Raw genomic sequence first — 15,300 nt, forward strand, 5'->3', positions numbered from 1 at the left:
GCCAAATTTCTGGCAACGGTGGCATTGTGCGGCGTCGGTTGGCCGCTTGGTGAAAAACCTCCACTTCACCAAGTATCCGGAAAGGCACTTTACCAGTCGGAGGTCCTGGATTTTCACTGTACCCTTGTCGAAATATAACAGGTACAATACATGTGTACCTGTCGCTGTGGTCTTCTTCGACAGCACTTTTACCTCTCGAGGCGTGATGTCGAGGTTCTTCAGCTCCTCGGTGACCTCGGAAATGTCCATCTCCGCCAGTCCTTGGAGCACGACCTTGACCAATTTTTGGTCACGGCGGTCGTACGTGAAAAATTTCACATTATTGGCTTTGAACACTTCCAAAACCTTGGCATAATCCGCTTGGGACAGCGCGAGCACTTGCACCGCAACTTTTGTTACTTTGTTGGAATTGCAATTCCCGTTGTGCTGGAGGATGGACCAGGTCCACCGGCTCCGGACGTTTGTTGCGGCATTCCGGAAGTCGATACGGACTGCTGGACCTTCTTACCGGATGCTCTGGTTCTGACGGGGCTACGTGGCAGTAGCGGGATCTTCGTTTGGTCAGCAGTCGTAGGAAGAACAGCTGGGTTTTTTGCCGCCGGCGAGGAGCTCTTCTGGATACGGTGCAATGAGCTGTTTTGGCCGCGTCCCCGAGCCGAACTCGAGAAGCCACGGCCGCGGCCCTTGTTACGCATCGCGTAGGAGCAAACCCGCGGTTAATTAACGACCGTAAATCGTAGGAATCGGTGAAAAAACGCGGAGCACAAAAACTAGTTGTTATTGGCTAGGTGGTTGCTAGCCCGATGGTCACCCAATTTAAATGTGCAAATTGTGGTGGAAATCACAAATCAAATTTCTGGGATTGCCCCATCAGAAAAAAGGTTTTGGATTCTTGTGCTAAGCATCAGCCGAAATCCAAACCGAAATTTTCTCAAAGTCAGGTTGTACCTGCATCTTTAAATCAAACGTTCGTGCTGTCTCACTCGAACAATGCTAGAAATACCCCTACCGTGGAAAAGTTAGGTAACACTAATGGTATTTCTTATGCCAACGTCGTTTCGGGTTCGGGTTCATCCACGAATTTTAAATCCTCTACCAATCTTCCTGAAATTGGGCAGGTACCTCAAATTTCATTTGAAAATGTTTCTGCTGGCAACGCTTTGGGATCTTCTGATCTCGGCGATGTTACGTTTGAAAAAATGACTTTTTTGCAAAACTCACTGTTTGGTTTGATTCAAACAATGAGTAATGCTACATCCATGATGGAAGCAATCCAGATTGGATTAAAATTTGCGAATGATGTTGTTCTTACCCTGAAGTTTAATCATGGATCTAAGTAATTCTATCAATATTATGAATTTTAATGCTCGCTCTTTAAAAGCGAAAGAAAATGAATTTTTCAACTTTTTACGAGTTCATAACGTGCATGTTGCTGTTATAACCGAAACATTTTTAAAAACTGGCACTTATTTGAAAAGTGATCCAGATTATAAAGTTATAACCAATAACCGAATGAATCGAAATGGCGGTGGAGTTGCAATAGTTATCCACCGTAGTATGACTTATAGCACTTTACGTGACTTTAAGTTGAAAGTTATTGAAAGTTTGGGCATTGAACTTGAAACTTCTTTTGGGAAAATTATGATTGCAGCTGCATATTTGCCTTTCCAATGCACTGGGGAAAATAAAAATTATTTCAAAGGGGATTTGAATAAACTTACTCGGCATAGATCTCGATTTTTGATCATCGGTGATTTTAATGCCAAACACCAATCTTGGAATAATTCAAAAGTAAATTCCAATGGTAAAATTCTATTCAGAGATTGCACTTCTGGTCTTTATTCGGTTTTATACCCGAATGGGCCAACTTGCATTTCTTCTGTTAGAAATTCATCAACAATTGATTTGGTTTTGACAAATCAAAGTCAGTATTGTGGTCCTTTAGTGACTCATGCTGATTTTGATTCTGATCACCTTCCAGTAACTTTTTCACTTTCTCATGAAGCAGTTACCAGACCCAATAGTTCTTTGTTTAATTACCACAAAGCTAATTGGGACAGGTATCAGCATCATATTGAGAATAATTTAAATCATGATTTTGTTTTAGAAACCAAAGCTGATATTGATTCAGCCTTGGAATCTTTAACTAATGCAATTTTGGATGCTAGGAATATTGCTATTCCTAAAGTCCAAGTCAAATTTGATTCTCCCATTATTGATGACGATCTTCAGCTTTTGATTCGTCTGAAAAATGTTCGCCGAAGACAGTATCAACGTTCTCGTGATCCTGCACTGAAGCGAATTCAAAAAGATTTGCAAAAGGTTATTGACCACAGATTCACTCTCCTGCGAAATGAAAAGTTCGCAAGAGATGTCGAACAAATTAAACCTTATTCCAAACCTTTTTGGAAACTTTCAAAGGTTCTTAAGAAACCTCAAAAACCAATCCCTTCTTTAAAAGATGGTGATAATATTCTATTAACTAATGGGGAGAAAGCTCAAAAACTTGCTCAGCAGTTTGAGAGTGCTCATAATTTCAACTTAAATGTTTTGAGTCCTATTGAAGAATCAAATTTCAATAGAATTTCAGAATATTGTTGGTCAAGAATTTTCATCAGATGAAGTTTTTAATACAGGTCTGAATGAAATAAAATCTATTATCAAAAAATTTAAAAATATGAAAGCCCCTGGTGAGGATGGCATTTTTTACATTTTAATTAAAAAATTACCTGAAGCAACTTTAAGTAGCTTCACAGCAAAAAATCCGATGGTAAAATCGCATGCAAAAGCATGCACATCACCTTCGTCAAAATAATCACTTAATATTACACACTTCATGTACAATTTTTGCAACACACAAAAAAAAGTTGCAACCGACGGGATTCAAATCTAGCACCAACAGTAAGGACTGGCGCCTTAGCCCACTCGGCCATCAGACCGATGAAGAGCTGTAAGGATAAACGCATATATGAGCTTGACATTTCGGTCAAGTAGGTTTCTCATACTGATGGGCTACATATTTTAGAGTGTAAAATTACATAAAATTACATAAAATAAAGCAATATTTATTTTACACCCAGGCCTTTACACGCAGCTGGATTACTACTTTTTTAGCTGTGTTGGTCAAAATTTGCAACAAATGTTTTGATTTGGCATACTTTCCCAGTAGTTGGAAAATGCCAAAGTAGTTCCGATTTTGAAACCGAATAAAAATCCTGCTGAAGCCTCAAGCTATCGGCCCATTAGTTTGCTTTCATCTATTAGTAAATTATTCGAAAGAATAATTCTTAATAGAATGATGACGCACATTAATGAAAATTCAATTTTCGCTGATGAGCAGTTTGGATTTCGCCTTGGGCATTCAACTACTCATCAGTTGTTGAGAGTTTCAAATTTGATTCGAAGCAACAAATCTGAGGGCTATTCTACTGGCGCTGCTCTTCTAGACATAGAAAAAGCATTTGACAGTGTTTGGCATAAAGGTTTGATTGCGAAATTTATAAGGTTCAATTTTCCGATTTATATCGTGAAAATTATCCAAAATTATTTGACGGATCGTACTCTGCAGGTATGTTATCAGAATAGCAAATCTGATCAACTACCTGTACGTGCCGGCGTCCCTCAAGGAAGCATTTTGGGTCCAATTTAATACAATATTTTTACTTCTGACTTGCCTGATTTGCCCCCAGGATGTCAGAAATCACTTTTTGCTGATGATACAAGCATCTCCGCCAAAGGTAGAAGCCTTCGTGTCATAACAAGAAGATTACAAAAAAGCTTGGATATTTTCAATTCTTATTTGAAAGAATGGAAAATTACTCCAAATGCTGCAAAAACTCAACTTATTATTTTCCCTCACAAACCAAGGGCTGATTTTCTTAAACCAAAAAGTCATCACATTATAAAGATGAATGAGGTAAATTTAAAGTGGGAGGATAAAGTGAAATATCTTGGACTTGCTTTTGACAAAAACCTTACTTATAAGGATCACATTGAAAGTATCCAGGTTAAATGTAACAAATATATTAAATGTTTGTATCCACTTATAAACAGGAATTCTAGACTTTGTCTCAAGAATAAACTGTTTATTTATAAACAAATTTTCAGACCTGCCATGCTTTATTATGTGCCGATCTGGACAAGCTGTTGTTTAACCAGGAAGAAAAAACTTCAGAGGATTCAGAACAAAATTCTGAAAATGATTCTGAAACTTCCTCCCTGGTTCAGCACCAGTGAACTTCATCAATTAGCCGAAGTTGACACTTTGGATGTTATGTCCAATAAGATAATTGATGCATTTCGACAAAAATCATTGCAGTCTTCAGCTGCATTAATCCGCTCTTTATATAGTTTATAAGTTAGTTTTAAGGTATCCCTTTTCCCTTTTGTACATGTAGGACCTCCTACATTTGAAATCACTGAATAGCGAAAGCTACAATATTTCATGAATAAAAGAAAGTTGCTTGTATTTAAAATTGAGGTGAAAAGTCATCGATTGTGATTGGACACTCCATAATAAAGTGTTACGGCGGAAGGACGACCGACGCGGCCAATAAAACGCGGTTAAGTTAAACGATAGATAAAGCGCGTGTATTTCGTTTGGTAACTCTTCTTGAAGTGAGGCGAAGTGAAGCTTCCCTCCAAAGCAGCGTTTGACAGCTAGCGCGTGCACTGGCGGCGCAGTAAAGTGGGGGCACACAGGTTGCAAGGGGTTGCACTCTCAATACGCCCTCTCAAACACGGCAATCCTGTACTCCAACGCTGGTGCGCAGCTTCCTGAAAGCGGGTGCCGGCAGGCTCTTCGTCAGGAAATCCGCCTGCTGCAGACTCGATGGGATGTAATCCACCTTGATTCTTCCTTTTTCAACCAACTCTCGCACAAAGAAATGCTTCACGTCAATGTGCTTAAGCCGGCCGGAGTCTTTCGGGTTTGTCACGATTTTGATCGTCGATTGATTATCCTCGTGGTACAGTACAGGTCCCGCCAGGTCCCATCCCAGCTCTCCAAGAACCCGTTGCAGCCATTGGCCATGGCACGCAGCAGCGCAAAGTGCCACCAGCTCAGCCTCCGTCGATGAAAGTGACACTGTCGCTTGCTTTTTCGCCATCCAGCTGACTGTAGCGCCGAACACTTTGAAGACAGCTCCCGACACAGAACGACGATCCACGATGTCGTTCGCCCAGTCTGCATCCGAGTACGCTTCCAGCAACGGTCCTTCGTCGTCACCTAGGAACACCAGCCCGTAGTCCAACGTTCCTCGAATATAACGCAGCACTCGACGTAGTTGAACGTAGTGTGCGTCGGTAGGACAAGCTTGAAACTGGCTGAAGTAATTGGCAGCGACTGCCAAATCCGGTCTGGTCGTCAATGACACGTACATCACACAACCGACAAGCTCGCGATACGGTTGCGTGGTTCTCTCAGCAACTTCTCCCTTAAGCAGCTTCAGCTTGTTCTCCATCGGTGTTCCAATCGGTCGACAGTCCTCCATTTGGAAACGGCTAAGGAGGCTTTCCAAGTATCGACGCTGGCTGATCCGCATGATGCGCTTTTCCTTGTCCCGGGCGATGTTCATCCCGAGAAAGTTCCGGACTTCTCCTTGGTCTGTCATCTCGAACTCGTTCGAAAGACAGAGTTTCACGGTTTTCACCAGCTTCTCCGACGGACTAATCACCAACACGTCGTCCACATAGAGGACTAGGATGACTTGCTGCTTGCCGTCACCGCGCAGGTACAGGCACAGATCGTTCGCACTTCGTCGGAATCCAAGTTTCTCCACGAAGTTGTGAAACCGCTCGTTCCACGACCTCGACGCTTGCTTCAGCCCGTACAACGATCTATTCAGACGACACACCATGCCGTCCTGTCGAGGAAAACCTTCCGGTTGTTGCATGAAGATTTCCTCGGACAACTCTCCGTTCAAGAATGCCGTCTTGACATCCATCTGGTGGACGACCATTCGCTCGCGGTTTGCCAACGCTAGAACCACACGAAGCGTGTCCAATCGAGCCACAGGAGAGTATGTTTCGTTGTAGTCAAATCCTCGTTTCTGGCTAAAACCCCGCGCCACCAATCGGGCTTTGTAGCGCGCGGGCTGGTCATCGTCGCAAGGCTTGATTTTAAAAATCCACTTACATGTCACGGCGTTCCGACCTTTCGGAAGCTTGTCCAGGGTCCAGGTGTTGTTCTTGCGAAGCGAATCCATTTCCTCCTGCATCGCTGCTTGCCACTTCTCCCAGTCCGGTCTCTTCCGCAGCTCGTCCAGCGATTCAGGCAAGTCGTCAACATACGACAGAGCGCTCAAAGCGGAGTTGCCGTACTCTACTTCGTAGTCTTGATGCCACGAAGGTGGACTCCGATTCCGATCCGGTCTGGCAGCTGGAGCAGGAGCACCGCCAATCGGCCCAGGCGCGGGCTCAGGAGCAAGAACCTCTTCGTCCGGCTCGGAGCAGCTCTCGAACTCTTCGTCTTCTCCTGGGTCGCGTTTCACAACACTTTCTTCCTCAACACTGTTTGCTCGGCGAATCAAAATCACAGGCACATCGTCTTCCGTTTGCTGGATCTTGGCAACACTTCCGATTCTGTACAGTTCGAGTTCGTAACACTGACCACGGCGCGCACCGGTGGCGACCAGTTCGGAATTGCTGAAGATCCTCACCTTCCCCTTCTCGAACACCACTTGCATGCCCTTCTTCTCCACTTGCAGCACCGAAAACAGGTTCATCCGCAGAGCCGGAACGTACAGCACATTCGACACCGAGCAGGGCCGACGCTCGCCGTTGACGACGGTGTGCAGCCGCACCGTTCCCGAGTGATTCGCCACGATGAACTGCCCTTCTTTGGCTACCGCAATCTCTACCGGCTTCGCTAGCGGCTTCAATTCCTCGAAAAGAGCCTCATCGTTGACAAGGTGATCCGAGCAGCCGGAGTCCACAATCCATCGCACCTTCGACTTTTCCGGTGGGTATCTTGCACCCTTCTCAGCAGCAAAACAAATCTCGCCACCACTGCTTTCAGCAGCGTTCGCCTTCGATGTTCTCCCGGTCGCTGGCCTCGGCTCCTTCTGTTCCGGCATCTTCTTCGGGCAATCAGCGGCCTTGTGCCCCTCTTGTTGACACCCGAAGCACTTCAGCTTCTTCTTCGGTCGCGACTCTTTGTCACCAGCAAAAGCCGCCGACTCAGTTTTCGGGGTGACCAACTCGACACCTATCGCCGATCGCTTGACTTCTTCATCGAGAAGACGACACTTCACCGTCTGCATGGTCAGTTTCTTCTCCTCCATCGACTCCAACGTCGTGACCACTGTCGCGTACGCTGATCCCATGTTGAGAAGCAGGTTGCAGACGACGTCTATCTCGGAAATTACCGCTCCCGTTCCGCGGAGCTGTCGCACCAGTCGATCGTGCTCGAGGAAGAAGTCCTTCAGCGGCCCGGAAACATAGCGGTGGGCCATCAGTTTCCGCTGCGCGGCCATCCGACCGGCGATGCTTTTGCGCTCGAAGATCCCGACCAAGGCGTCCAGAATTTCCTTCGGCGTCTTCAGATCCTGCACATGCTCCAGCTGGGAGTTGTGGATTCTCGACACCATCAGCATCTTGCACCTCCGATCCTGCTTCAAACGCTTCGCCAGCAACACCTCTTTCGCCGCCCTCTGCGCCTCAGTATCGCCCTCTGCATCCTGCAGCGCCGGATCGTCCGCCGCCTCCACTTCCAGACAATGCAGCAGTTCGGCGTCCTCCAGCATCACCATCAGCCGGTACTTCCAGGCGGGAAACTCGGTCCCGTCGAACAGCGGCATAAAGAACCGCTCGCTCCTGTCCTCTTCCGCCATAACTTCACTTTCACTCACTCGCTACGCGTTACTGGGCACCGTAACCTAAAGTGTTACGGCGGAAGGACGACCGACGCGGCCAATAAAACGCGGTTTAGTTAAACGATAGATAAAGCGCGTGTATTTCGTTTGGTAACTCTTCTTGAAGTGAGGCGAAGTGAAGCTTCCCTCCAAAGCAGCGTTTGACAGCTAGCGCGTGCACTGGCGGCGCAGTAAAGTGGGGGCACACAGGTTGCAAGGGGTTGCACTCTCAATACATAATATTTTAACTGAATGAATGTACATGGAAGAGAAAATCAAAATAAATATAAATTAAAAAAAAAAAAAGAAAAAAAAACCACTAGTGTCTTCCTTTTATCTACAAGGACTTCGCCGCCCTGGGCTCCTAAGTGTTTGAGTACGGCACGGAGCGACGGCGCCGGATACCCATATTTACACAAAGAATTTTAGAGCGCCCGCCGCGGGATTCGAACCAGCAACCTCTGGATTGGTAGTCCAGTGCGCGGTCCGATTGATCCACACGGGCGGCACAAGCGTGACAAAGGGGGTAAATTTTGGCTGATTTTAGCGTGACGTACTTTATGGATGAAGTCTTATAGAATTTCTCAATATTGGAAATTTTAAAATCTTTAATTTATGTTTTAATTTATTTTTTAATTCAAGAATTTCTAAACATCAACTCTATAGTTTCTAAATTCCTGATTTTCTTTATTTTTAGCCAAGATTCAATGATTATTGTAATGGTTTTCCTCATTTTTAATTTAATTCTATGCAAAAAAACATCCTTAAGATTTATTATACTCGAGCAGTTCTCTCAGATTTCGTTCACTCGATTTTTTTTGTATTTTTTATTCCGACTGAAACTTTTTTGGTGCCTTCGGTATTCGGTATGCCCAAAGAAGCCATTTTGCATCATTAGTTTGTCCATACAAATTTGGCAGCTGTCCATACAAAAATGATGAATGAAAATTCAAAAATCTGTATCTTTTGAAGGAATTTTTGATCGATTTGGTGTCTTCGGCAAAGTTGTAGGTATGTATCTAGATTTTTAAGCGAAGATGGCGTTCGAATGGTGAACGTCCGAAATGTCAAAATCGCGCAGTAGCACCAACATTAGAAAACAAAATGTGGTTGTCATGGCATGGCACACTTTTTTTGTAATGTTGGTACCACTGCGTAATTTTGACATTGCGGGCGTTCACCTATCGAACGCCATTTTCGCTTAAAAACCTGGATACAGACTACGCTGGGAAAAAATGATACACGGTGAAAAAAATTGATGATTTTTTATTTAACTTTTTATCACTAAAACTTAATTTTCAAAAAAACACTATTTTTATTTTTTTTTATTTTTTTTTAAATATGTTTTAGAGGACATTAAATGCAACTTTTAAGAAATTTTCCAGGTTGTTCAAAAATCTTTGAACGAGTTATAAATTTTTGAATCAATACTGATTTAAAAAAAAAAAAACGAAATATTGGTCGCAAAAATTTTTCATCTTCATTTTTCGATGTAAATTCAAATTTGCAAGTACTTGAGTGAAATTTTGATAAAGTGCACCGTTTTCAAGTAAAGTCCATATTTAGGTGACTTTTCTGAAAATAGTCGCAGTTATTCATTTTTTTTAAATTGGTGCACATGTTTGCCCACTTTTGGAAAAAATATTTTTGAATATCTGAGAAAATTCTCTATCGAGAAATTAAAAGTTAGAGTGTGTGCGTGCAACATGGAGTTAAACTTTTCAAAGTGCCATGATAACCTTCACAGTAACTTCTCAGAAAGTTTAACTCCACTTTTAATTTCTCGATATTTTGCTTTTTTGAACTTTGTTGATACGACCCTTAGTTGCTTAGAAATTGCAATGCAAAGGTTTAAAAACAGGAAAATTGATGTTTGAAATATGAAACATTTGTGAAATCAGGGCTCCGACTCCGGCTTTTAGAGATAAGCCGACTCCGGCTCCGGCTTTCAACTTCAACCGACTCCGACTCCGACTCCAACTCCGGCCTACAAACTCTAGCCGACTCCGACTCCGACTCCAACTCCAGGTTTCAATAAATTGTTGGCTCCGACTCCGACTCCGACTCCGACTCCACATATTTCTAAATATTTTAAAAGATATGGAGTTAACTATTATTTTGAAAACAATGATAAATACGATTTTTTATATACTCTCTATAAGTTTCATGTTTTTCTCAAGGAAAGAAAGTACGAATCAAAAAAGGGAAAAAAGTTTCTAGGTTATCAGTTTATACGTTATTGAAACATAAATCAAAAAATATCTCCAGATTTGAAGGCATTTTTAGAAGACTAATTTTGTAAGTAATTATTGAATTATTAACTTAACCTCAAATTTACATATGAGCAATTCTCTACGAAATCGGTCTTTTTTCTTCAATTTTAATATTTGTATTTTTTAATCCGACTGAAACTTTTTTGGTGCCTTCGGTAAGCCCAAAGAAGCCATTTTGCATCATTAGTTTGTCCATATCATTTTCCATACAAATTTGGCAGCTGTCCATACAAAAATGATGTATAAAAATTCAAAAATCTGTATCTTTTGAAGGAATTTTTTGATCGATTTGGTGTCTTCGGCAAAGTTGTAGCAACTAATGGTCCGATTTTCAATGTTAAAATATAAAACATTTGTGAAATTTTCCGATCTTTTCAAAAAAAATATTTTCAAAATTTTCAAATCAAGACTAACATTTTAAAATGGCGTAATATTCAATGTTTGGCCTTTTTGAAATGTTAGTCTTGATTTGAAAATTCTGAAAATATTTTTTTGGAAAAGATCAGAAAATTTCACAAATGTTTCATATTTTAACATTGAAAATCGGACCATTAGTTGCTGAGATAACGACATTTAAAAATGGTGGGCTGTTTGGGTGAGACTTAGAAAACATCAATTTTCCTGTTTTTAAACCTTTGCATTGCAATATCTCAGCAACTAAAGGTCGTATCAACAAATTCCTAAAAAGCAAAATATAGAGAATTTTCTCAGCTTTTCAAAAATATTTTTTTCAAAAGTGGACAAACATGTGCACTAATTTTAAAAAATGAAAAACTGCGACTATTTTGAAAAAAGTTACATAAAAATGGCTATAACTTCAAAACGGTGCACTTTATCAAAATTTCACTAAAGTACTTTTTGATTGCAAATTCAATTTTACATCGAAAAATGAAGTTGAAAAATTTTTGCGACCAAAATTTCGATTTTTTGAAAAAATCAGTATTGATTAAAAAATTCATAACTCGGTCAATGATATTTTGCACAACCTGGAAATTTCTGAAAAATTGGCATTTTATGTCCTCTAAAACATATTAAAAAATAAAAAAAATTAAAAATAGTGTTTTTTTGCAAATCAAGTTTTAGTGTTAAAAAGTTAAATAAAAAAATCACCAAATTTTTTTTAACGTGTATTATTTTTTTCCAGTGTAGTCCGTATCCATACCTACAACTTTGCCGAAGACACCAAATCGATCAAAAAATTCCTTCAAAAGATACAGATTTTTGAATTTTCATGCATCATTTTTATATGGACAGCTGCCAAATTTGTATGGAAAATTATATGGACAAACTAATGATGCAAAATGGCTTCTTTGGGCATACCGAAGGCACCAAAAAAGTTTCAGTCGGATTAAAAAATACAAAAAAAAATCGAATGACCGAAATCCTAGAGAACTGCTCATATAGTTTATTAAAGGCTGATAAATTTAAATATTTAATTGTTATTTTTTTAATTAATCATGAAAAGAAACCTGGCCTTGATGTTCGATTTAACAAATACTTTCAATTTGCTCACTTTTAGGCTAACATTTATAAGAAGCACAGTGACTATAAAAGTCAACTTGGTTTTTAAAATACCAAATATAAACGAAACTATTTTTTAAAGTTCCATTAATTTTGATTAAGACGTGCATGGACATCACACCATGGCTGAAGGAGATTTTTATTGCAAATTAATATACTAATTTTTTTCTTCGTGGAATGGACTCTTAAGGGGTCCTTTTCAAATATCCATGACCTTGAAAATATTTCAACTAGATTTTTTTCAATTAATTTTAATTTTAAAATGTTCTATATACATTATATATTATATGATGTTTTTTGTCCGTTTCTAATATTTTAAATGCGACACATTGATTTTTTTTGTATTTAGTTACAAACTAAATTCGCATGTTGAGTTCCAAGTAATAGATTGTTAGACTGGTTGCAACGCGAAGTTTTATAATTGTTTCAAATTGCGAGCAGTTTTAAATTTTTAGAACTGGCGGAAATGAAACTAGAACACGGTGCTCGCAACGCGCTGATCTAAATGTTGTTTCAAAAAAATGCTTTTAATTGTGTGCGTATGATTATCAACACAGCATGATAGTGTGTGTAAGAATACGTGGATATCTTCATATAGCTGATTTTTTTGAAACTGAGTTCTATTCCAGTTCCAAATCGTCTCACGTTTGAAACAAACTCGTCGAGCAGTTTTATTCCGGTTTCAAAATACTGCTCGAAAAATAAAACTGCAACTCCGCGTTGCGGGTGGTCTGTTTCAGTTCTATTTGAAAAATGAAACAGCTAGAACAAAGTAGAGCCGCGTTGCAACCAGTCTTATAATCGTTGATAATTTGATGGAAGAGTTATACTGTCAGTGTTTTTCCCGATATCAAAAGCAGTGATTATTATTTTCAATCTTTTTATGTACCTCGCAACATTTTTCCTGAGAAAATATTTACTTAAAACTTCAAAGACATTCGCTATTGGGGTAAAAGATGACTGTGTTTTAGAGTGCCCAAAATATGGGAGTTTTTCTCAAACCCTCGCTCCACTAGCTGAATATTGTTCCTTGAGCTATTTTAGAACTCTGGACCAAATATGAGCAAAATCGGTCAACTTTTATCCATTGATATTCAAAGGTGAAGTTTGTATGGGAAAAATTAAAAAATTAAGGTTTGGTCTGCACGGAGCGCTTCTTTCATCAAAATAATCCCAAAAGTTAGATTCTCATTGGAAATTTAATTTAATTTAATGCTCTACAACTTTGTAGATCATACCAAAGCTGTTAAGCTTGATCCTGAAAAGTTATTAGCGATTTAAAAAAGTCAGTTTTGTATGAAAAACATTTTTTCACCAACTTTAGGCTCGGGTATCAATGGGTTAATCTCAACCAATTTCGCTCAAAATTTGCACAAATGCTTAAAATAACCCAAAAAAACGTTTTTTACTTGTGGAGCAGGGGGTCATTTTTTCTGGGCACCCTACTGTGTATGTACCTTTTTCGGAAAAAATGGATTAAATTTGTTCAAATTTGAATTGAACCAAGAATTGAATCAAACCAAATTTGAATTTGAACCAAGACATATATAATAAAAGGGCGTAATATTGAATTTTTGGCCCTTTTGAAATGTTAGTCTTGACTTGAAAATTTTGAAAATATTGTTTTCGAAAAGATCGGAAAATTTCACAAATAATTCATATTTTAACATTGAAAATCGGACCATTAGTTGCTGAGATATCGACATTAGAAAATTATGGATTTTTTGGGTGAGACTTAGAAAACATCAATTTTCCTGTTTTTATACCTATGCATGGCAATATCTCAGCAACTAAGGGTCGTATCAACAAAGTTCAAAAAAGCAAAATATAGAGAATTTTCTCAGATTTTCAAAAATATTTTTTTCAGAAGTGGGCAAACGTGTGCACTAATTTTAAAAAATGAATAACTGCAACTATTTTCAGAAAAGTCACCTAAATATGGATTTTACTTGAAAACGGTGCACTTTATCAAACTAAAGTACTTTTTGATTGAAAATTTGATTTTACATCGAAAAATGAAGTTGAAAAATTTTTGAGACCGATATTTCGATTTTTTGAGAAAATTAGTATTGATTCAAAAGTTCATAACTCGCTCCAAGATTTTTTGCACAACCTGGAAATTTCTGAAAAGTTGACATTTGATGTCCTCTAAAACATATCTAAAAATAAAAATATTTTTTTTTTGTATTTATTTAGGACCTTTTAACTATGAGTCTTTCGGGTCCTGTTTATGAATCTTTACACTTTTCCATATAAAAATAAAATAAAAATAGTGTTTTTTTTTGTTTTTTTTTGCAAATCAAGTTTTAGTGATAAAAAGTTAAATAAAAAATCACCTAATTTTTTTACCGTGTATCACCTAATTTTTTTACCGTGTATCATTTTTTTTTCCAGTGTAGTCTGTATCCATAATACCTACAACTTTGCCGAAGACACCAAATCGATCAAAAAATTCATTCAAAAGATCTTGCAAAAGATACAGATTTTTGAATTTTCATATATCATTTTTGTATGGACAGCTGCCAAGTTTGTATGGAAAATTATATGGACAAACTAATGATGTAAAATGGCTTCTTTGGGCATACTGAAGGCACCAAAAAAGTTTCAGTCGGATTAAAGAATACAAAAATTAAAATTGAAGAAAAAAGACCGATTTCGTAGAGCTCATTCTTATTTTAGCGAATACAATTGCAAACAAGCACCACGCGAAGAAACGAAAAGAATGTAAAATATGATTCTATTAGACTGGTTGCAACGCGGCTCTACTTTGTTCTAGCTGTTTCATTTTTCAAATAGAACTGAAACAGACCACCCGCAACGCGGAGTTGCAGTTTTATTTTTCGAGCAGTATTTTGAAACCGGAATAAAACTGCTCGACGAGTTTGTTTCAAACGTGAGACGATTTGGAACTGGAATAGAACTCAGTTTCAAAAAAATCAGCTATATGAAGATATCCACGTATTCTTACACACACTATCATGCTGTGTTGATAATCATACGCACACAATTAAAAGCATTTTTTTGAAACAACATTTAGATCAGCGCGTTGCGAGCACCGTGTTCTAGTTTCATTTCCGCCAGTTCTAAAAATTTAAAACTGCTCGCAATTTGAAACAATTATAAAACTTCGCGTTGCAACCAGTCTTAGCAAAATTTCAGATGCAGGATAGATTTACAAGAAAAATCTTATTGTTTTAAAAAGTCTTATGTAAAATTTTCTCAACTTTTCATTTAACAAGATCTCGTAAATATAAATTTTCTATGCCCAAAAATTAGTAGGATTTCGTTTCCAGAGTACGATATTAATAAATAGTTACAATTTTGGTTACAATCCTGAAATAAACAAAATGATTTAATTGGTATATTTTTTAAATGTTTAAAAAGATTATGATTATGACCAAGTTAACATTCAATTATTCAATCATCCCATTTTTTCTTTTTTTTTATGTAAAATGATATTGGCTATCAAAACTTATTTTAAATTATAAAACAGTTCTGACAGTTAAATTGAAATAAAGGAATAAGAGACTGTGGATTTCAGTGTGTTAACAGTGCTAATATTTATATTTATTAAATGGATTTCTTTGTGTTGTTTGTAGAAGCATTTTACTATCGTGATTATATCTTGACTTTTTTTTGATAAGGTCCTATAA

At 38.6% G+C, this 15,300-nt stretch overlaps 1 protein-coding gene across 1 annotated transcript in view; it reads left to right on the top strand.

Annotated features, from left to right (window-relative positions):
* The window catches only part of LOC120426431 (protein tweety), a 194,352-nt gene that overhangs the window by 141,890 nt on the left and 37,162 nt on the right, over positions 1–15,300 (top strand). The gene's annotated exons all lie outside the window — the stretch shown is intronic.

This window comes from Culex pipiens, chromosome 1, assembly GCF_016801865.2.
Source record: "Culex pipiens pallens isolate TS chromosome 1, TS_CPP_V2, whole genome shotgun sequence".
NCBI lineage: Eukaryota > Metazoa > Arthropoda > Insecta > Diptera > Culicidae > Culex > Culex pipiens.